The 23,308-nt window shown below is 40.5% G+C and overlaps 1 long non-coding RNA gene and 1 gene segment (V, D, J or C); both read right to left on the bottom strand.

Moving 5' to 3' along the window:
- Positions 1-3,178, bottom strand: part of LOC126064714 (uncharacterized) — a 79,460-nt gene extending 76,282 nt beyond the window's left edge. The window contains exon 1 of the long non-coding RNA XR_007514611.1: positions 3,118-3,178. This is a non-coding gene — a long non-coding RNA (uncharacterized LOC126064714). The remainder of the gene's footprint in view (positions 1-3,117) is intronic.
- The window catches only part of LOC126064595 (immunoglobulin heavy variable 4-38-2-like), a 267,760-nt gene that overhangs the window by 230,335 nt on the left and 14,117 nt on the right, over positions 1-23,308 (bottom strand).

Below are 23,308 nucleotides of genomic sequence, written 5' to 3' on the forward strand. Positions count from 1 at the left end.
ACCATGAGAACAGTCCATTTGCCAATGGAATGGTGTGGGTTGGTGTGCTCAGTAAGTTAAGCCTTGTCGTGGACACTTAAGAAGTGAAACTCTGTTCCACCACTCATTTAACTCTTGTCTTACACTGGTCAGTTATTGAAAGTCACAGGTCAACAGAAAATGGTATAAGAGGATAGAAGTGATTTCATCCAGAAATTAATAATCATGGGTCTCTCCTTGGAGTCAAGCACCATATTGTCAAGCAAGAGGTCCCAGCCAAGGAAGCTTTATAGAGGTTGGGCACCTTCACAGAATAGAACTGAATACTCAGTATATACAGAGGACTTTACTTCCTACCCCAATTTTTTACACTGAGAAATGAGTCAGTGATAGGTGAGCCCAAGATGTAACGCCATGAGCCAGCCCCATGGCCCTCCACCATCCCTCCATCACTGCTCCAAGTGTCTCTGCACCACTAGCTGTAGTCAGTTGCTTAATGGCTCATTATCCCCATTAGTGTTGTGATCACCAATGTGGTATTTGTCAGAATTTACGTGATAGAAAGAAATGTCTGAGATGAACTAAAAGCTCTGAAGCCTTCTTGTCTCACAGGGATGACAGTGCTGCCCCCTGATGGTTACTATCTGTGATTTGATCAGATAGTACATTAGAAGTGTTTTGAAGACAGGTCATTCTATATTACATTTTAAACTGTTATTAATATTGTAACTTAATTAAGTGCAAAGGTGAAACAAATCCAATTATATCAAAGAGTACAGTGAAAATGTAAAGTAAGATATTTTATTGAGTACAATATATAAATGTTTATTATAAAATTCAAAATATTGCATACAGTTTGGCTCACTGATAGTACAATTTGGAAATCATAAAATGACAACTGGAGATATAAACACAAGAATATAGTGAGCTCTGCATCAGCCTCAATTGGTGGCAATGATAGCATTTGGGAAAATTAGTTCTTCTCATGTGATTGTGGTATCCTGAAACCATAGTTGTCATATTATTTCGTATGCCATAATTTCTTTACGTCTAAATGATAAGAGACTGGATGTTCTGATTTTTGTTTAGCTTCTCTCACTCAACCTATTTATGTGCACTGAATCCATAATTTCATATCTAACAAAATGCATTGGTTTTGATGGTCAGTATTTCAGTATGTGCATACACAGAATTTATTTAGCTATTTGACTATTGATGGATGTTTGGATTGTTTCCAGTTTCTGGTTATTATAATGAAAGCTACTATTCAGACTGAAGACTTAGGGACAGAAAAAAAAGTTTATTAAGAATAACAAACATGGACAAACTGCAAATTGACAACTTCAACACAATGAGCTGAAGTTGCAACAAAACAGCAAATATATTTTTCCTTTTCTTTATTTTATTTTTGATATTGTAGATAGCATACACAGCAGAACATATACCAATTTAACAATTACTACATATACAATTCAGTGACATTGATTATATTCCTCTAGTTATATACATTGTCACCCTGATGTTCTGAGTTGTGCCTTCCCTATTAACACCTACTTCCTTTCCTCTATGTTTCCTAACTAATCTTTCCAGTTGTTATTGTCAATTTTATCCCATAAGCAGGTTCGGTTAATTTCTCCGGATTTCTGTGTCCTTGTCTGTAAAATAAGAAATACATAATATGTGTTTTTTAAGGCTGTTATGATGATTAAATAATAAAATGCCAATAAAGAATTCAGCACTATACCAGCTCATAACCATTGCCATGGAGTTGACTTCGATACACGATAAAACTATAGGACAGAGTAGAACAGCCCCATAGGATTTCCAAGGCTGTAATCATTAAGGAAACAGACTTCCACGTCTTTCTTCTGCTCAGTGGCTGGCTACCATCTGAGTGCTGAACCACTGTCCTTCATTGCTCAACAACAACAACAACCAAAACATTGCTGTGGAGTCAATTCTGACTCACAGAGGCCCTATAGGGCAGAACAGAACCTCCCCATAGGGTTTCCAAGGCTGTAATGTTCACAGAAGCAGACTAATACATCTTTGCCCCTTGGAGATGTCAGTCGGTTTGAACTGCTGACCTTTCACTTAGCAACTCAGTGCTTAACCACTGCACCACCAGGGCCCAGCAAATAGAAAACCCTTAATGGTAGCTATTAAGAGAAATGCACACTTAATGGCACATAGCATTTTATGGAACACAAAGTTACCCCCGTAATATATGGATGCTAATATTGACATGTACATTACCCAAGTAATGAACCTAGATTGAGGAGCACTCATGACAATGAAAAGTTTGGTAACCCATCTGAAGTTAGGGGACAGGCTTGGAGTTCAACATGAGGAAAATTTTCTGCATTAAACGTTTCCAAACCTGACAACCAATGACACTAAATAGTATCCCAAATTTCAAACAGAGATCTCATCCAGAAATATTACTGTGAAGGCTGTCCTGGAACAGATTCAGAAAGACAGGCAAAACTCCTCCTATGAAAAGCAGTCATGTTTAGATTTATGAAGTTTCCCGAGAATCACTATGCATGGGGGTCCCTAGAGAGGCACTGAACAGATGGGGAAACCATAGCTTCTGAGAGGAAACCCTTTCTTGACTTCCTTCCTCTGTACCTACCAAAAAGATGGGCCACTAAGCTTAGTGGGTCCTGAATATCCCCTACAGACCATCTGGGTACTGGCCCCCTGCAGGGAGGTCTGTGTCTGGGCTCACACTGACTTCCCCTCACTGTGTCTTTTGCACAGTAATACGTGGCTGTGTCCTCAGGATTCACAGAGCTCAGTTTTAAATCAACTTGACTCTTGGAGGTGTCCCTAGTGATGCTGAGTCGGGACTTCAGAGCTGGGTTATAGTATGTGCTTCCATTCTCCATATAGCACCGACACATTCCAGCCCCTTTCCGGGAGCCTGGCAGACCCAGCCTACAGCATAGCTGGTTAGAGAGAATCCAGAGACAGCACAGGTGAGGGACAGGGTCTGCGAGGGCTTCACCACTCCTGGGCCTGACTCCTTCAGCTGCACCTGAGACAGAATACCTGGGGACAAAGAGAACCACAGTGAGTCATGTGCTTAGATGCAGCATCCCTAGATGTTCATGTCTGAATCTCTGAGATACTCACCTCTGGGAGCTGCCACCACAAAGAGAAAGACCCATAGGTGTTTCATGTTCCCATGGATGAGATCCATGTCTCCCAGAAAATGTTCTCCAACATGAGGAGGAACCTGAAATTAAGTAAATATGTGCTGTGAGTTCATCAGGCCAGCTAAGAGGATTTGCAAGCGGGAGGTGCATTTGTATATAAAGGTGAAAAAGGGTGAAGGGAGGCCCCTTTCTCTAGCATTCTCACTGGATAAAGAATGCTGGCTGTTTCCTTTGGAGATGTCCTCTGCCTGCGTCTTCCCTTCACCAAGCCCAGGGTTTTCTTAATCACCAAGATACTCCATTCAGTCAGCATATGTGAATGTTTTAGAAGTTACCTCTCAGATTCCAGGGACAGAGACCAAAATCCTTGATAAAAGTAATTCTTAATCCCACCAGACCTTCTCTCTCTCTCTTTTTTTTTTTAAATAATTCTTATTGTGCTTTAAGTGAAAGTTTACAAATCAAGTCAGTCTCTCACACAAAAACTTATATACACCTTGCTACATACTCCCAATTACTCTCCCCCTAATGAGACAGCCCGCTTCCTCCCTCCACTCTCTCTTTTCATGTCTATTTCACCAGCTTCTAATCCCGTCTACCATCTCATCTCCCTTACAGGCAGGAGATACCAACACAGTCTCAAGTGTCCCCCTGATCCAAGAAGCTCACTCCTCACCAGCACCCCTCTCCAACCCATTGTCCAGTCCAATCCAAGTCTGAAGAGTTGGCTTCGGGTATGGTTCCTGTCCTGGGCCAACAGAAGGTCTGGGGGCCATGATGACCGGGCTCCTTCTAGCCTCAGTCAGAACATTAACTCTGGTCTTTTTCTGAGAATATGGGGTCGCATCCCACTGCTCTCCTGCTCCCACAGGGGTTCTCTTTTGTGTTCTCTGTCAGGGCAGTCATCGTTTGTAGCTGGAAACCTAGTTTCTCTGGATACCAGACCTTCTCTTCCTCACACATTTTCTTTAGCACAGCACTTCAAGTGTTCCTCATGAGATTCCTTTCCTCTAATTCATGACCTGAGTATAAAAACTGATTGAGTGTGTGGGGTGCTGGTAATACAGCTTATCTTTGGTGTGCTTTGCACTGCTTTGGAGCTCTGAGATTGAGTATGTTTTAAAGATTTATTTATTCACAGCCTTTTTCTATTTTTCAAATCCTGTCTCTTGGGCCTGGATTTTGTCATAGCTTCTTACATAAAAAAGAAAAAAAAATGAAAACTTTATTCCTTCTTTGATTATGTCCTTCTGTCTTTGGGCATATGCACACATTATCTATGCACCATTTCTCCTGAATTCTGGAATTTCTAAATTGAAGTCTTAAATATTGACATATTGTTTTTAATAATAAAAAAAAAATATGCTAATGCCAAGAGCAAACTAGTATGTAAGCCTTCCTCTATTCAAAAGACAGTAAAGCAATGTCCTTTGTGGGAAGATTTGTGATAATGATGCCATGGGACACCTTCCCAGTACCTCACAGAGGTGAACACCAGAACCAATTCCTTGTCATGAAAGCACATTAGGACACCAGGCTGTAGGCAGAGAGATGTAAAATTTTTCTTTGGATCAGGAAAGTTCTTCTCATCACCTGACACCTGCCCTTGCACCCCAGATCTCCCAAGGGAGGTATTTCATTGACCCTGAAATTCTAGTTTAAGATGAACACATACATTAGTGATTACCAAGATTTGGAAGGAGGTGTAGAAGGGGAATGACTGTTTAATGAGTTCTGGTTTCCACATCAAGTGATGAGCATGTCATGGAACTACATAGAGTTGATTGTTGCACAGCATTGTGAATACACTAAACGCCACTGAGCTCTACACTTCAAAACACTTAATTTTACATCATGTGAATTTTACCTTAATATTATTATTATTGTTTCTACAAAAAGACACACAAAGGACCCACAGCTGGAAAAAGGCATGTATAGAAAAGTCTCGTCTCTACAAAGAGTGACATGATTCTCAAAGCAAAAGACAACATAAACAAAACTTATTTTTCCTTCACCACAATAGGAACTGTTTTGAAAGTCATCTTTATTGAGGTGACAAGGGATTGATGATTGTGCACACCCTTCCGTATAGAATGTGAAAAAAAAAAAAAGATTTCTTTATTTGTTTGAATTTAAGAGAAAATAATGCAATCCTCCAATGTGTAAATAGGGTTTCCTGTGAACCTGTTGCTGAGCAGTTCAAGTAAAGCTAACTCAGTACAAAGTATGAAAGTCCATCTTTGCTCATCCGAACACCCGTTCCTGGTTATGCGGCTTGTGCTCTGTGATCCTCAGCATCTCCTCCCATTGCCCTGCAGGCAGATTTTTGTGCTTATATTGTTTTCCCCTGACTGTCTCCCTGGCAGAGTCATACACCTCTGCGTCCTCAGCAGTCACAGAGCTCAGGTTCAAGGAGAATTGACTATTGGACATGTCTGGGTTGGCCTTGGAGGTATAATGCATACGGTCTGTACTTTCCACCCACTGAAGGCCTCTGTCTGGGAGCTTCTTGATCCAATTCCGAGTAGCAGTACTTCAGGAGACTGAGTCAGCAGAGATGGTACAGGTAAGGGGGAGAGTCACTGAGTACCTGACCACTTGAGGGCCTGACTTCTGTAGCTGAAACTGGAACAGGACTCATACACCACACCCATTGCCACTGAGTCCATAAGGAGTCACAGCAGTTCTATAGGACAGGGTAGAACTGCTCATATGTTTTCCAAGGCTGTAAACATTATGGGATCGGACTGGCATATCTTTAACCAGAGGAACCACCAGTGGGTTCAAACCACTGAACTTCTGGTTAGCAGCCAAGCACTTACACACTGTGCCTTCAGGGCTCTGATAGGACGTCTGGAGACGAAAGGAGGCAAACACATTAAAAGCCCTGTCTCTCTGTGAATTCTCTGTGACCCACTTTGTCTACCTGACAGTGATATCCTGGAAGACCACTACCACCAGAGGAATAATGAGGAAGGAACAGGCATTTGTGGAGCAAGGTCACTCTAGCTCAGCAGGCTCTGGAGTCCCCTGGCAGGGAGGTTGTATTTAAACAGGAAACCACACAAGGCTTTTGACTGTCAGTGTCACTGGCTGATAAAAGGTCTGAGGTCCATGAACAGCTCTTGGATGAACAGGGCTGAAGCACCACAAGGGGATTTCTCCAAAGCTAATTCCTAAAGCAAGTTAGAGGCAAGAAGGTGGCAGAGGTGCAAGTGATGGCAGCCACATATGTGGGTTGAGTTTGGAACCTTCCGAGATTCTAGCGTATGCAATCTTACATCTGTCACAGAGCCCCAATGTACCTGCATTGATTGATTGGCTCTCATTCATTCATTTGTAGATCTGAGAGCCAGTCACACACCAGGTACTCTTCTGTACCTAGGAAAAATCAGTGAATCAGATAACCAACCTTCCAACTGACCTACCAAGAAATCAATCAAATACACAATCCCTTCCTTGTGGGATTATATTCCAGGTTATTATGAGTCAGCTCACATCACAACCTCCTGACAGCCCCAAGCAGAAATACAATGCTGGAGGAAAGAGTGTGTGATTAGAACTTCATGCTGGAAAACATACACAGCAAAAGGAAATAAGCAACAGGATATGTGATCTTCGAGATTGTTCTTAAGCTGTAGCCTATTCCTAGTTTCCAAATTATTGGTAGGAAATGAAACCCCTTCAAGGAAGTTTAAATTGTGAGGGTACAAAAACAATTTATTCCATCAGTGGTAAACCTGACATAAATAACGTCTTCATGGAAATTATTATTGCTTTTTCCCTTTTCTCTTTATAGTCAGAAATAATGGACTTAGGACTTTGGTAATGATTGCTAGACATATTTTAGAAATAAAAAAAACAACCAGTTTTTTTCCACTTTTTTATGTTTCCCTACTTTCCTTAGACATTGGCCTAGGAGTTCAGGGATTGGTTTCTTTTGTACATTTCGTGGGTGTCAGCCCAGTAACGTTGTAGATGTGTGTTTCTGGCGGACTTCAGGGAATTTCAAAATTTAGAGACTATTGAACTCATGCACATCTGAGTTCCCCAAAGAACTTGGCCATTTATGGGGCTGGACAGCCATACTGCAGCTGTGAAAGGACCCCAGCATTTTTAGAACTTGAGAAGGCCATAGATGAGATGGAAACAAAGAAAAAAGTGGAGGAGATGGTAACTCCAACAGGAATGTCCCACATAAGTGGAGACTTTGGTTATTTGGATTGGCCAGAGAAGTGCAACCTGGGATTCAGCTTTAGCATCCAAAGATCACACATCCCAGCACATCATCTCATCTTGTGTCTCTTAATTGTAGTGATATTAACAGATTGACATCCCTCTCATTCATGAAGGTTCTAGTGTAGAAGTTGTACTCTTCATGTGCCCCCACTGTACTGAAGGGGGTATTGATAAGCAAATGAATGCAGGCAGGGACCATTTTCCAATCTCTTCTCTGAACACCAAACAGAAGAGATCAACCTTAGGAGCAGGTGCAGGAAGAGGTCAAGGGGACATTGCTTTGAGCACCTGTGGCTTCCTTTCTTTCCAGCCTATTTTCCATGACCACCCAAAAAAAAAAAAAAATTTTTTTTTTTTTTGACCACCCTACTCTCTTTTATTTCAATGACACTAAGATATCAGGGTTATTCAGAGTCTGCATTTTTTTTTTTTTTCCTCATCAAGGGGGACATGAGGTCATTCAACATAGGCTCTCTCTCCCTTTACTTTTTTCATTGGCTTAGTTCTAGGTCTCATTTCTCTAGCTCATCTGAACAACACCCACGATTCTGGCCTGCTCAAGTATTCCATTCCCAAAGCAAAACCACAGGACCATGTTGGCTCTGTCAAGGACAATTGCACCGTCCTTGTACAGATGAACAATTAGGTGATCTGGTGCTCAGGCCAGTTTTCTATGCCCACATGGAAAGTGAGAAGAGGCAGGGTCACCCAGAGACAGAGGCAGGAGAAGCCTGGGCTTCAGGGGGTGCTCCTCATGCAGGAAGCACAGGGAGTGCAACACCTGATGGAGAGGGGAAGTGGAGAGCTGTGCAAAAACAGTCACAGTGATTGAGCTGGAAACTCTTTCTGAAAAGCTGAGAGCTTGGCTGCTACTTCCAACTGACTTACTCAGCATATCCATAAATATTTATCCTGACTTCTTTTGTTCCAGTCACTGGATTAAAGTGGAAATACAAAAGAAAGTAGAATCATCTTTTGTAGTTTATACTTTAATTAGAGGACAGACATTAAATAAATATACCACCCTGATAAAAGGTGTAAGTGCAAATTATAGGTAGTCCTACTGGGGTTAAAAAAAAAAAAAATTGTGAAAGAGCAGTGGGTAGATATGGCTTCACTAATCAAGTTTATCTACTTCAAGTATGCTAAAGAGCCAACAACTAGATGTGAGCAGCTGGAGGTTTATTAGATGAACGGGAGAAGTACACACTGAGGAGAGCAAATTAAACAACACAGAGCATTTACTCTATATTAACTTATAATGAAATGATATATAAAGGAGTTTACTCCTAGCAATGAGACATCTGGCAGTTTTAAACATTTGTCTTGTCATCTCATCTACTGTCTCTTAATTGCAGTGATATTAACAGATTGACATCCCGCTCATTCATGAAGGCTCTAGTGTAGAAGTTATACTCTTCATGTGCCCCCACTGTACTGAAGGGGGTATTGATAAGCAAATGAATGCAGGCAGGGACCATTTTCCAACCTCTTCTATGAACACCAAACAGAAGGGACCAACCTTAGGAGCAGGTGCAGGAAGAGACCAGGGAGACATTGCTTTGAGCATCTGTGGCTTCCTCTCCTTCCAGCCTATTTTCCATGGCCACCCTACTCTCTTTTCTTTCAATGACACTAAGATATCAGGGTCATTCAGAGTCTGCATTTTTTTTTTCTCATCAAGGGGGACATGAGGCCGTTCAGCATAGGCTCTCTCTCCCTTTACATTTTCACTGGCTTAGTTCTAGGTCTGATTTCTCTAGCTCATCTGAACGACAACACCCACAATTCTGGCCTGCTCCAGTATTCCATTCCCAAAGCAAAACCACAGAACCAGGTTGGCTCTGTCAAGGACAATTGCACCGTCCTTGTACAGATGAACAATTTGGTGATCTGGTGCTCAGGCCAGTTTTCTGTGCCCACATGGAAAGTTAGAGGAGGCAGAGTGACCCAGAGACAGAGGCAGGAGAAGCCTGGGCTTCAGGGGGTGCTCCTCATGAGAGCTGTGCAAAAACAGTCACAGTGATTGAGCTGGAAACTCTTTCTGAAAAGCTGAGAGCTTGGCTGCTACTTCCAACTGACTTACTCAGCATATCCATAAATATTTATCCTGACTTCTTTTGTTCCAGTCACTGGATTAAAGTGGAAATACAAAAGAAAGTAGAATCATCTTTTGTAGTTTATACTTTAATTAGAGGACAGACATTAAATAATTATACCACCCTGATAAAAGGTGTAAGCGCAAACTATAGGAAGTCCTACTGGAGTTAAAAAAAAAAAAAAAATTGTGAAACAGCAGTGGGTAGATGTGGTTTCACTAATCAAGTTCATCTATTTCAAATATGCTGTAGAGCCCACAACTAGATGTGAGGAGATGAAGGTTTATTAGATGAACGGGAGAAGTAAACACTGAGGAGAGCAAATTAAACAGCACATAGCATTTACTCTAGACTAACTTATAATGAAATGATATATAAAGGAGTTTACTCCCAGCAATGAGAGATCTGGCTGTTTTAAACATTTATCTTGTTAATGGCAAAGGGCTGAAAACTGTGGAGTTCTCATGACCCATGTGTTTGAGGCACAAACGGGTTTGGCTGGATAGTTGGGCCTGATAGACCATTCTTTATGGCCAGAGAGACTTCCTCTAGGCACAAGGGTCTGTGGGTACCAGATTTCCAGTGTGCACTGAATTACCACTGTCAATATTAAAGATGCCCAAGTAGCAGATGCAAGGTTAGGATTAGAACTCATTTGGGGAGTTGTTATCATGGGGGAAATATTTAGTGTCCAGGAAATGTGGCATTTGTTGTGTTTAGCTAGTCTTGAGTCAGAGCAAAGAGCTATCAGGCAGACAGCTTTGCCATATGATATATACATATATATATATAATTTAATTTTGAAAATTATTAAGTGACACCAAGGCCCTTCTCATATTAAAATTATGCCAGAACAAATGGGATAAAAGACACTGCAGAGAAAATATACACACAAACACAGAGAGACCAATGCTTACGTATTACTATGCATGCAGTAGTGTAATTACATCCAGTAATGCGACCACACACAAACACACACAGACTCATAAAAAAACATTTGCATTCTAACACAGACACTAACATACACAAGAATACTCAGGCACACTAACACAAATATTAACACATACATTAGTGCACCACGTTAGCACACATACACTAACAAACATGCACACCTTATCTACCCACACTAATACAGAAACATAAAGATGTATAAACAAACAGATTAACACACAGAGGAATACATACTGATATTATAACAATAGAAGAAACACAGACATTACATGCTACTACACACAGAATAACACACACTAGTTCTCAAAATAATGCATCCACATTAACACACACAAACACATGTATAAAAGTAACACACACCAACCCACATGTACACACATTACACAATTATGAGGTCTATGGGAAAGATATTTTCAGTGTAGGTAAAAGAAATATCATGCTAATTTAAGAAATCCTTTCCTAGTTTCCTATGCATCTTCTCAACAGATGGGCCCTATGATCTGTGGGTCCTGAGCTCCCCCTGCAGGCCTAACTCGCCCCGCTGGGCGGTTCCTGTCTGGTCTCCCACTGCCTTTCTCTCTTTATATCTCTTGTAGGGTAATACATGATCTCGTATACAGCAGTCACAGAGGTCAGTTTCTGGGAGAATTGGTCCTTGAACATGTCTCTAGAGAAGTAGAGTCTTCTCTAGAAGGATGGGCTGAGGTATGTTCACCATTTAACTTACAGTGAGCTCTGTAGGTGCACTGGGCAGAAGGTCCCATGTCCATACCAGTCGACACAAGGCAAGAAGGTTGGTGAGCCCCACGGAGGAAATTTAATACCTAGAAGAAAATGGGCCCTGTCTCTTCCAATACTGGTATCAATATTTACACTTTAATTAATCGCTTCCCTTTCCTTCTCTTATTCATTAGTTCTTATACATTCTACATTCATATATTTAAGACGATATCCAGTATATTAGGGAAAATAACATAACTGGACATGGCAATAGAGCTACCTTTAGAACGGATTTGCAGAAGGCACAAGATCACCATGAACACAGGGAAACTCTTTATCCCAGGAGGCCGGTTATATTGAAAAAACCATCTGAAAGCTGCCCTTCAGAGGTGATGTGTCACTGAATCCTGGAATTGTGGCTGAGATCCTACAAATAAATTTTGGTGGAAAATACAGCACTTCTCTCTCTGTCCTTTTTCACTGTGTGACCCTGAGGATTTGGATTCGCACCTCTGAGCTTCAGTCTGAATAGATGCAAACTTGGAATCCTGGAAGTAACTTTATGTGTGAACTTTATAGTAAAAACCCAGTGATGCTAGGTATTCTTATCATGGTAATTAGTTTTGGAAGTGCCCACTGGGAAGGAAAGAGAATTCGTGTGAGCCATCATCTATGAACATCAGGATTGCATTAGGAATACCTGCTCTGCTCATATCCTGACCTGTGGCACCTGTGTGACTGTAGCATGTCAATCCACCTCAGCCCAGTGGCTTCACTCATTAATTGATGGGTTTAGATCCATGCGTTTCTTATAACTCCTTTTCTCCACATAACTGAATAAACAGAGCCCCCAATAGATCACATCTCTAACTATTCACTATTAATTAAATGAACTAAATAATAAACCATCCCCATGCCTGAATGTAGGCAATACTAAAGTCCACAGAAAAAGGATGAGATGATTGACAGGAAAATCTGGACCATCTGAATAGGACCTAGAAAAGCAGGTTGACCTGCTATGGGATTGTGGAGTAGAAGACAGAACATCTGCCATCCAGACCCTGATGGTTCCATTATTCACCAAGGAGGCTCTGGGGCCTGAGTTTGCACAGAGGAAGTAGTGTCTGTCCTGGTCTTCAGGGGCTGATGTTCCAGAAGGTATATGATATAAAAAGTTCGCTCTCAGAGGAAAAAAAAAGTATACATATATATGTTCATATGTATGTATACATATGTATATATCTGTATAAGTACATGTGTATGTGTATGTACACATATAGATAGGTATACACACATACATTAAAAAAAGTGGGCATATGTTCACGTGGGTGTGCTCCCAGCCAAGATAAACATAATGACTCAACAAAAATAAATTCCACTACTATGAAAAAGAGGAACATACATTCTGCAAAGAAAAATTTCTCAGCACAAAAAAGTAAGTGGAAAAATGAAATTGTCAACAACACAGAAAAAAAGGCATCAAAATGGCAGCACTAAACTCATAAAAAAAAAATACTTATCTATAATTACACTGAATGTAAATGGACTACATGCAACAATAAAGAGACAGAGAGTTGCAGACTGGATTTAGAAAACACAATCTGTCTATACGTTGCCTAAAAGAGACACATCTTAGACTTAGAGACACAAATAAACTAAAACTCACAGGTTGGAAAAAAATATATCCAGCAAACAACAATCAAAAATGAGCAGGAGTGGGAGGGGGCCAAGATGGCTGACTAGGTAGATGCTACCTCGGATCCCTCTTGCAACAAAGACTCAGAAAAACAAGTGAATCGATCACAAACATGAGAATCTACGAACCCTTACCAACAAACACAGATTTATAGAGTTGATCTGAGTGACAGAGACCAAGAACGAACAACTACGGGGAAGCAGTGACTGTTTTCAGAGCCTGGAGCCAGTGTCCCAGTCAGGAAACCTTGGTGCTGGGCTTTGGTTTGGATGCAGGGAAGCTGAGCACTGCATCCTGTGACGGCGCAAACATGGGGTGCAGCCCTACCCCCCTGAACTGACCTCAGGAGGGGGCCTTGCCAGTCTACGGGGGCGGTGCGGCGACGCGGCTGGCAGGAGGAGAATTCCCCGGGAGGCAGCGACTGGTTTTGGAGCCGGAAGTGCAGCATCCCAGCCGGGGAACCTTGACACTGGGCTTTGGACTGGCAGCGGAGGAACTGACTGCGGCTTCTGAGATAGCGCAAGCATGGGCCGCGGGTCTGACCCTCGGAAGCAATCTCTACCCAACCAGCCCAAACAGGTGATGCACCCTTCAGGAATCTCAGAAAAAACAGTCATCCGAAGCAAGATAAGTAACTTTGTCTATATTCCAGGGTGTTACTCTCTCCTGTTTTTCTGAACCCTCCCCTCACCTTCCCAGGCAGCTTTATTAACATTGGAATTCCCTGAGCCAGAGGGAGAATTGCTCTGCAGTTTTTCTTTTCCTTTTTTTTTTTTTGGTCTTTTCCTAACTCATTCTTCTGGCCTGAGAGAAGCAACCACAAAAAACCCAGGGACCAAAAATCCTTCCCTAATTGGACTAAAAACACAGAACCAACTCCAGCCAAACATATGTGATCCACAGTCTTTGGCTTTCATCCTTACAGGGAACAAGGTGGCTATTATAATGCAAAGGTGTTTCTGATAGGAATCCTTCTGCATTCGTTTTAGCGGATTTACTGGAAAGACAAGTTTCCCAGGTCTGATATCTCTGCGTATTCAACAGAGCCCTCACTGACCCACAATGGGGAACTGAGGGCTGAAGCTTTCCCCAGACCACCTCACCTCCTGCCTTAGGGGTCTAAGGAGGGTGACACCTACCAATCTGTAGAGGTACTTGCAGTGGGGGCCTAAGGTACAGCTGCAGAGCCCACCCACCAAGGTGCTTTAGGAATAGAGACACACCTACCTCACGGACACTTGGGGGAAGCCTGTCAGCATCCAGCCCCCCTGGAGTGTGAACCCCAGCTGCTACTAGAATCTGGTGCACACAAGTATCACCACTACTTCTCAAGGTGGATAGGTGACAGGGTGCATCACACACTTGATGACCCCAAATCAGATTCTACTCAAGAATAGTAAATGAACTCAGGCATATATATCTGGCAACAGCCCAAACCAGCTGGTAATAGGTCATAAGTAAGTCAAGGGCTGCAACAATCAAGACAGCACAATCTAGTAGCCCATCCACGTATATTGAAAGAAAACAAAACAAGATAAGACTCAGTGAGCAAATATAGAATAAATCACTATAATATCTTAGTGATGGCTCGGAGACAGCAGTCGATATCAAACCACATAAAGAAGCAGACCTTGACTGCTTCTACAACCCCCAAACAAAAGAATCAAAATCTTTCCCAAATGAAGATACAATCCTGGAATTATCAGATACAGAATATAAAAAACTAAATTACAGAATGCTTGAAGACATCAGGGATGACTTCAGAAATGAAATAAGGCAATCTGCAGAAAAAGCAAAGGAACACACTGATAAAACTGTTGAAGAACTCAAAAAGATTATTCAAGAACATAGTGGAAAAATGAATTAGTTGCAAGAATCCATAGAGAGACAGCATGCAGAAATCCAAAAGATTAACAATAAAATTACAGAATTAGACAATGCAATAGGAAGTCAGAGGAGCAGACTCGAGCAATTAGAATGCCGAGTGGGAAATCTGGAGGACCAGGGAATGAACACCAATATAGCTGAAAAAAATCAGATAAAAGAATTAAAAAAGTGAAGAAACCCTAAGAATCATGTGGGACTCTATCAAGAAGGATAACTTGCATGTGATTGGAGTCCCAGAACAGGGAGGGAAAACAGAAAACACAGAGAGAATAGTTAAAGATCTGTTGACAGAAAACTTCCCTGACATCATGAAAGATGAAAGGATATCTACACAAGATTCTCATCGAACCCCATTTAAGATTGATCCAAAAAGAAAAACACCAAGACATATTATCATCAAATTGGCCAAAACCAAAAATAAAGAGAAAAGTTTAAAAGCAGCCAGGGATAAAAGAAATGTCTCCTTCAAGGGAGAATCAGTAAGAATAAGTTCAGACTACTCAGCAGAAACCATGCAGGCAAGAAGGCAATGGGATGACATATACAGAGCACTGAAAGAGAAAAACTGCCAGCCAAGGATCATATATCCAGCAAAACTCTCTCTGAAATATGAAGGCGAAATTAAGATATTTACAGATAAACACAAGCGTAGAGAATTTGCAAAAACCAAACCAAAGCTGCAAGAAATACTAAAGGAAATTGGTCAGAAAACCAATAATATCAGATACCAGCACAACACAAGGTCACAGAAGAGAACATCCTGACATCAACTCAAATAGGGAAATCACAAAAACAAATTAAGATTAATTAAAAAAAAAATGCTCAAAACAGGGAATCATTGAAGTCAATATGTAAAAGATCACAATAATCAAAAAGAGGGACTAAATACAGGTGGCATAGAACTGCCATATGGAGAGGGATACAAGGCGATATAGGACAATATAAGTTAGGTTTTTACTTAGAAAAATAGGGGTAAATATTAAGGTAGCCACAAAGAGGTATAACAACTCCATAACTCAAAATAAAGACCAAGAAACACGTAAAGACTCAGCAAACATAAAGTCAAATACTATGAAAATGAGGATCTCACAATTTACAAAGAAAAAGTCTGAGTACAAAAAAGTAAGTGGAAAAATGAAATTGTCAACAACACACATAAAAAGGCATCAAAATGACAACACTAAACACATACTTATCTATAATTACGCTGAATGTAAATGGACTAAAATCACCAATAAAGAGACAGGGAGTCTCAGACTGGATAAAGAAACACGATCCATCTATATGCTGCCTACAAGTGACACACCTTAGATTTAGAGACACAAACAAACTAAAACTCAAAGGATGGAAAAAACTATATCAAGCAAACAAGCAAAAAAGAGCAGGAGTAGCAATATTAATTTCTGACAAAATAGACTTTAAAGTTAAATCCACCACAAAGGATAAAGAAGGACACTACATAATGATAAAAGGGACAATTGACCAGGAAGATATAACTGTATTAAATATTTATGCACCCAATGACAGGGCTGCAAGATACATAAATCAAATTTTAACAGAATTGAAAAGTGAGATGGACACCTCCACAATTATAGTAGGAGACTTCAACACACCACTTTCGGAGAAGGACAGGACATCCAGTAAGAAGCTCAATAGAGACACGGAAGACCTACTTACAACAATCAACCAACTTGACCTCATTGACTTATACAGAACTCTCCACCCAACTGCTGCAAGGTATACTTTTTTTTTCTAGCGCACATGGAACATTCTCTAGAATAGATCACCTATTAGGTCATAAAACAAACCTTTGCAGAATCCAAAACATGGAAATATTACAAAGCATCTTCTCAGACCACAAGGCCATAAAAGTGGAAATCACTAACAGAAAAATTAGGGAAAAGAAATCAAATACTTGGAAAATGAACAATGCCCTTCTGAAAAAAGACTGGGTTATAGAAGACATCAAGGAGGGAATAAGGAAATACATAGAATGCAACGAGAATGAAAATACTTCCTATCAAAACCTCTGGGACACAGCAAAAGTGGTGCTCAGAGGCCAATTTATATTGATAAACGCACACATACAAAAAGAAGTAAGAGCCAAAATCAGAGAACTGTCCCTACAACATGAACAAATAGAAAGTGAGCAACAAAAGAATCCATCAGGCACCAGAAGAAAACAAATAATAAAAATTAGAGCTGAACTAAATGAATTAGAGAACAGAAAAACAACTGAAAGAATTAACAAAGCCAAAAGCTGGTTCTTTGAAAAAATTAAAAAATTCATAAACCATTGGCTAGACTGAATAAAGAAATACAGGAAAGGAAACAAATAACCCGAATAAGAAATGAGATGGGCCACATCACAACAGACCCGACTGAAATTAAAAGAATCATATCAGATTATTACAAAAAATTGTACTCTAACAAATTTGCAAACCTAGAAGAAATGGATGAATTCATGGAAAAACACTACCTACCTAAACTAACACAATCAGAAGTGGAACAACTAAATAGACCCATAACAAAAAAAGAGATTGAAATGGTAATCAAAAAACTCCCAACAAAAAAAAGCCCTGGCCCGGATGGCTTTACTGCAGAGTTCTCCCAAACTTTCAGAGAAGAGTTAACACCACTACTACTAAAGGTATTTCAAAACATAGAAAATGATGGAATACTACCTAACTCATTGTATGAAGCCACCATTTCCCTGATACCAAAACCAGGTAAAGGCATCACAAAAAAAAGAAAATTACAGACCTATATCCCTCATGAACATAGATGCAAATATTATCAACAAAATTCTAGCCAATAGAATTCAACAACATATCAAAAAAAAATTCACCATGACCAAGTGGGATTTATACCAGGTATGCAAGGCTGGTTTAATATTAGAAAAGCCGTTAATGTAATCCACCATATAAATAAAACAAAAGTCAAAAACCACACGCTCTCATCAATTGATGCAGAAAAGGCATTTGACAAAGTCCAACACCCATTTATGATAAAAACTCTCACCAAAATAGGAATTGAAGGAAAATTCCTCAACATAATAAAGTGCATCTATACAAAGCCAACAGCCAATATCAGTCTAAATGGAGAGAGCCTGAAAGCAATTCCCTTGAGAACGGGAACCAGACAAGGATGCACTTTATTACCGCTCTTATTCAACATTGAGCTAGAGGTCCTAGCCAGAGCAATTAGGCTAGACAAAGAAATAAAGGACATCCGGATTGGCAAGGAGGAAGTAAAATTATCTCTGTTTGCAGATGACACGATCTTATACAGAGAAAACCCTAAGGAATCCTCCAGAAAACTACTGAAACTAATAGAAGAGTTTGGCACAGCCTCAGGTTATAAGATAAACATACAAAAATCACTTGAATTCCTCTACATCAACAAAAAGAACATCGAAGAGGAAATAACCAAATCAATACCATTCACAGTAGCCCCCAAGAGATAAAATACTTAGGAATAAATCTTACCAAAGATGTGAATGACCTATACAAAGAAAACTACAAAGTACTACTACAAGAAACTAAAAAGGACCTACTTAAGTGGAAAAACATACCTTGCTCATGGATAGGAAGACTTAGCATAGTAAAAATGTCTATTCTACCAAAAGCCATTTATACATACAATGCACTTCCGATCCCAATTCCAATGTCATTTTTTAATGTGATGGAGAAACAAATCACCAACTTCATATGAAAGGGAAAGAAGCCTCGGATAAGCAAAGTATTACTGAAAAAGAAGAAGAAAGTGGGAGGCCTCACTCTACCTGATTTCAGAACCTATTATACAGCCGCAGTGGTCAAAACAGCCTGGTACTGGTACAACAACAGGCACATAGACCAATGGAACAGAATTGAGAACCCAGATATAAATCCATCCGCATATGAGCAGCTGATATTTGACAAAGGCTCAGTGTCAGTTAATTGGGGAAAACATAGTCTTTTTAACAAATGGTGCTGGCATAACTGGATATCCATTTGCAAAAAAATGAAACAGGACCCATACCTCACACCATGCACAAAAACTAACTCCAGGTGGATCAAAGACCTAAACATAAAGGCTAAAATGATAAAGATCATGGAAGAAAAAAATAGGGACGACCTTACAAGCCCTAATACAGGGCATAAACAGAATACAAAACATTACCAAAAGTGACGAAGAGAAACCAGATAACCGCGAGCTCCTAAAAATCAAACACCTATGCTCATCTAAAGACTTCACCAAAAGAGTTAAAAGACCACCTACAGACTGGGAAAGAATTTTCAGTTATGACATCTCCGACCAGCACCTGATCTCTAAAATCTATATGATTCTGTCAAAACTCAACCACAAAAAGACAAACAACCCAATCAAGAAGTGGGCAAAGGATATGAACACACATTTCACTAAAGAAGATATTCAGGCAGCTAACAGATACATGAGAAAATGCTCTCGATCATTAGCCATTAGAGAAATGCAAATTCAAACTACGATGAGATTCCATCTCACTCCAACAAGGCTGGCATTAATCCAAAAAACACAAAATTATAAATGTTGGAGAGGCTAAGGAGAGATTGGAACTCTTGTACACTGCTGGTGGGAATGTAAAATGGTACAACCACTTTGGAAATGTATCTGGCGTTATCTTAAACAGTTAGAAATAGAACTACCATACAACCCAGAAATCCCACTCCTTGGTATATACCTTAGAGAAATAAGAGCCTTCACACAAACAGATATATGCATACCCATGTTTATTGCAGCTCTGTTTACAATAGCAAAGAGCTGGAAGCAACCAAGGTGTCCATCAAAGGATGAATGGATAAATTAATTGTGGTATATTCACACAGTGGAATACTACACATCGATAAAGAAGAAGAGTGACTAATCTGTGAAACATTTCATAACATGGAGGAACCTGGAAGGCATTAAGCTGAGTGAAACTAGAGGCAAAAGGACAAATGTTGTATAAGACCACTATTATAAGATCTTGAGAAATAGTATAAACTGAGAAGAACACATACTTTTGTGGTTACGAGGGGGGCAGGGAGGGAGAGTGGGAGAGGGTTTTTTACTGATTAATTAGTAGCTAAGAACTGCTTTAGGTGAAGGGAAGGACAATACTCCATACATGGAAGGTCAGCTCAACTGGACTGGACCAAAAGCAAAGAAGTTTCCGGGATAAACTGAATGCTTCAAAGGTCAGCGGAGCAAGGGCGGGGGTTTGGGGACCATGGTTTAAGGGAACTTCTAAGTCAATTGGCAAATAATTCTATTATGAAAACATTCTGCATCCCACTTTGAAATGTGGCGTCTGGGGTCTGAAATGCTAAGAAGCGGCCATCTGAGATGCATCAATTGGTCTCAACCCACCTGGAGCAAAGGAGATTGAAGAACAACAAGATCACACGATAACTATGAGCCCAAGAGACAGAAAGGGCCACATGAACCAGAGACTAACATCATCCTGAGACCAGAAGAACTAGTTGGTGCCCGGCCACAACCGATGACTGCCCTGATAAGGAGCACAACGGAGAAACCCTGAGAGAGCAGGAGATCAGTGAGATGCAGACCCCAAATTCTCACAAAAAGACCATACTTAATGGTCTGACTGAGACTAGAGGAATCCTGGCAGTCATGGTCCCCAAACCTTCTGTTGGCCCAGGACAGGAACCATTCCCGAAGACAACTCATCAGACATGGAAGGGACTGGAGGGTGGGTAGGAGAGAGATGCTGATGAAGAGTGAGCTATTTTTATCAGGTGGACACTTGAGATTGTGTTGGCATCTCCTGTCTGGAGGGGGGAAGGGAGGATAGAGAGAGTTGGAAGCTGGCAAAACTGTCATGAAAGGAGAGACTGGAACGGTTGACTCATTAGGGGGAGAGCAAGTGGGAGTATGGAGTAAGGTGTATATAAACTTATATGTGACAGTCTGACTTGATTTGTAAATGTTCACTTGAACCTCAATAAAAGGTAAAAAATAAAATAATAAAATAAAAAAAAGAACAGGAGTGGCAATATTAAGTTCTGACAAAATAGACTTTTAAAGTTAAATCCACCACAAAGGATGAGGAAGGACACTACATAATGATTAAAGGGACAATTGACCAGGAAAATATAACCATATTAATTATTTATGCACCCAATGATAGAGTGCATAGAACATTGAAGAGGAAATCGCCAAATCAATACCATTCACAGTAGCCCCCAAGAAGATAAAATACTTAGGAATAAATCTTACCAAAGTTGTAAAAGACCTATACAGAGAAAACTACAAGGTACTACTGCAAGAAACTAAAAGGGACCTACATAAGTGGAAAAACATACCTTGCTTGTGGATAGGAAGACTTAACATAGTAAAAACATCTCTTCTACCAAAAGCCATCTATATATACAACGCACTTCCGATCCAAATTCCAAAGGCTTTTTTAATGAGATGGAGGAACATATCATGAACTTCATATGGAATGGGAAGAAACACCAGATAAGTAAAGCATTACTGAAAAAGAAGAAGAAAGTGGGAGGCCTCACTCTACCTGATTTTAGAACCTATTATACCATCACAGTAGTCAAAACAGCCTGGTAGCGGCACAACAATAGACACATAGACCAATGGAGCAGAACTGAGAATCCAGATATAAATCCATCCAGGTATCAGCAGCTGATATTTGATAAAGGCCAAGTGTCAGCTAATTGGGGAAAAGACAGTCTTTTTAACAAATGGTGCTGGCATAACTGGATATCCATTTGCAAAAAAATGGAACATGACCCATACCTCACAGCCTGCACAAAAACTAACTCCAAATGGATCAAAGACCTAAACATAAAATCTAAAACGATAAAGATCATGGAAGAAAAAATAGGGACAATGTTCGGAGCCCTAATACGTGGCATAAACAGAACACAAAACATTACTAAAAATGCTGAAGAGAAACCAGGTAAATGGGGGCTCCTAAAAATCAAATACCTATGCTCATCTAAAGACTTCACCAAAAGAGTAAAAAGACCACCTACGGACTGGGAAAAAATTTTCATCTACGACATCTCTGACCAGCACCTGATCTCTAAAATCTACATGACTGCTAAAACTCAACTACAAAAAGACAAACAACCCAATTAAAAAATGAGCAAAGGATATACACAGGCACTTCACTAAAGAAGACATTCAGGCAGCTAGCAAACACGAGGAAATCCTCAAGATCATTAGCCATGAGAGAAATGCAAATCAAAACTACAATGAGATTTCACCTCACTCCAACAAGGCTGGCTCTAATCCAAAAACACAAAATGCTAAATGCTGAAGAGTCTGTGGAGAGACCGGAACACTTACACACTGTGGGTGGGAATCTAAAATGGTGCAACTACTTTGGAAATCGATTTGGTGCTTCCTTAAAAAGCTAGAAATAGAACTACCATATGATCCAGCAATCCTACTCCTCAGAATATATGCTGGAGAAATAAGAACCTTTACACGAACAGATATATGCACACTCATGTATCATGTTTATTACAGCACTGATTACAATAGCAAAAAGATGGAAAGAACCAAGGTGCCCATCAACGGATGAATGGATAAATAAATTATGGTATATTATATGCATTGATAAAGGACAGTGATGAAACTGTGAAACACTTCATAACATAGAAAAACCTGGAAGGCATTATGTTGAGTGAAATTAGTCAGATGCAAAAGGACAAATATTGTATAAGACCACTACTATGAGATCTTGAGAAATAGTTTAAACTGAGAAGAAGGCACTCTTTTGTGGTTATGAGAGGGGGCAAGGAGGGAGAGGGGCATTTACTACGTAGATAGTAGACAATGACTACTTTAGGTGAAGGGAAGGACAACGCTCAACACAGTGGAGGTCAGCACAACTGGACTAAACCGAAGCAAAGCAGTTTCCTGAATAAACCGAATGCTTTGAAGGCCAGCGAAGCAGGAGCAGGGGTTTGGGGACCATGGTTTCAGGGGACATCGATGTCAATTGGCATAATCAAATCTATTAAGAAAACATTCTGTAACCCACTTTGAAGAGCGGCATCTGGGGTCTTAAATGCTAGCAAGCGGCCATCTAACTCGCAGCAATGAGTCTCAAGTTACCTGGATCAAAGGAGAATGAAGAACACCAGGAACACAAGATAATAACGAGCCCAAGAGACAGAAAGAGCTACATGAACCAGAGACTACATCATCCTGAGACCAGAAGAACTAGATTGTGCCTGGCCACAACCGATGACTGCCCTGAGAGGGAGCACAAGAGAGAACCCCTGAGGGAGCAGGAGAACAGTGGGATGCAGACCCCAAATTCTCATAAAAACGACCAGACTTAATGGTCTGACTGAGACTAGAAGGACCCTGGTGATCGTGGCCCCCAGACCTTCTGTTGGCCCACTACAGGAACCATCCCCAAAGCCAACTCGTCAGACATGGATTGGACTGAACAATGTGTTGGAGGGATGCTGGTGAGGCGTGAGCTACTTGGTTCAGGTGGACACTTGGGACTATGTTGGCATCTCCTGCCTGGAGGGGAAATGGGAGGGTAGAGGGGCTTAGAAGTTGGCAAAATGGTCACG

Source organism: Elephas maximus, chromosome 21, assembly GCF_024166365.1.
Source record: "Elephas maximus indicus isolate mEleMax1 chromosome 21, mEleMax1 primary haplotype, whole genome shotgun sequence".
Classification (NCBI taxonomy): domain Eukaryota; kingdom Metazoa; phylum Chordata; class Mammalia; order Proboscidea; family Elephantidae; genus Elephas; species Elephas maximus.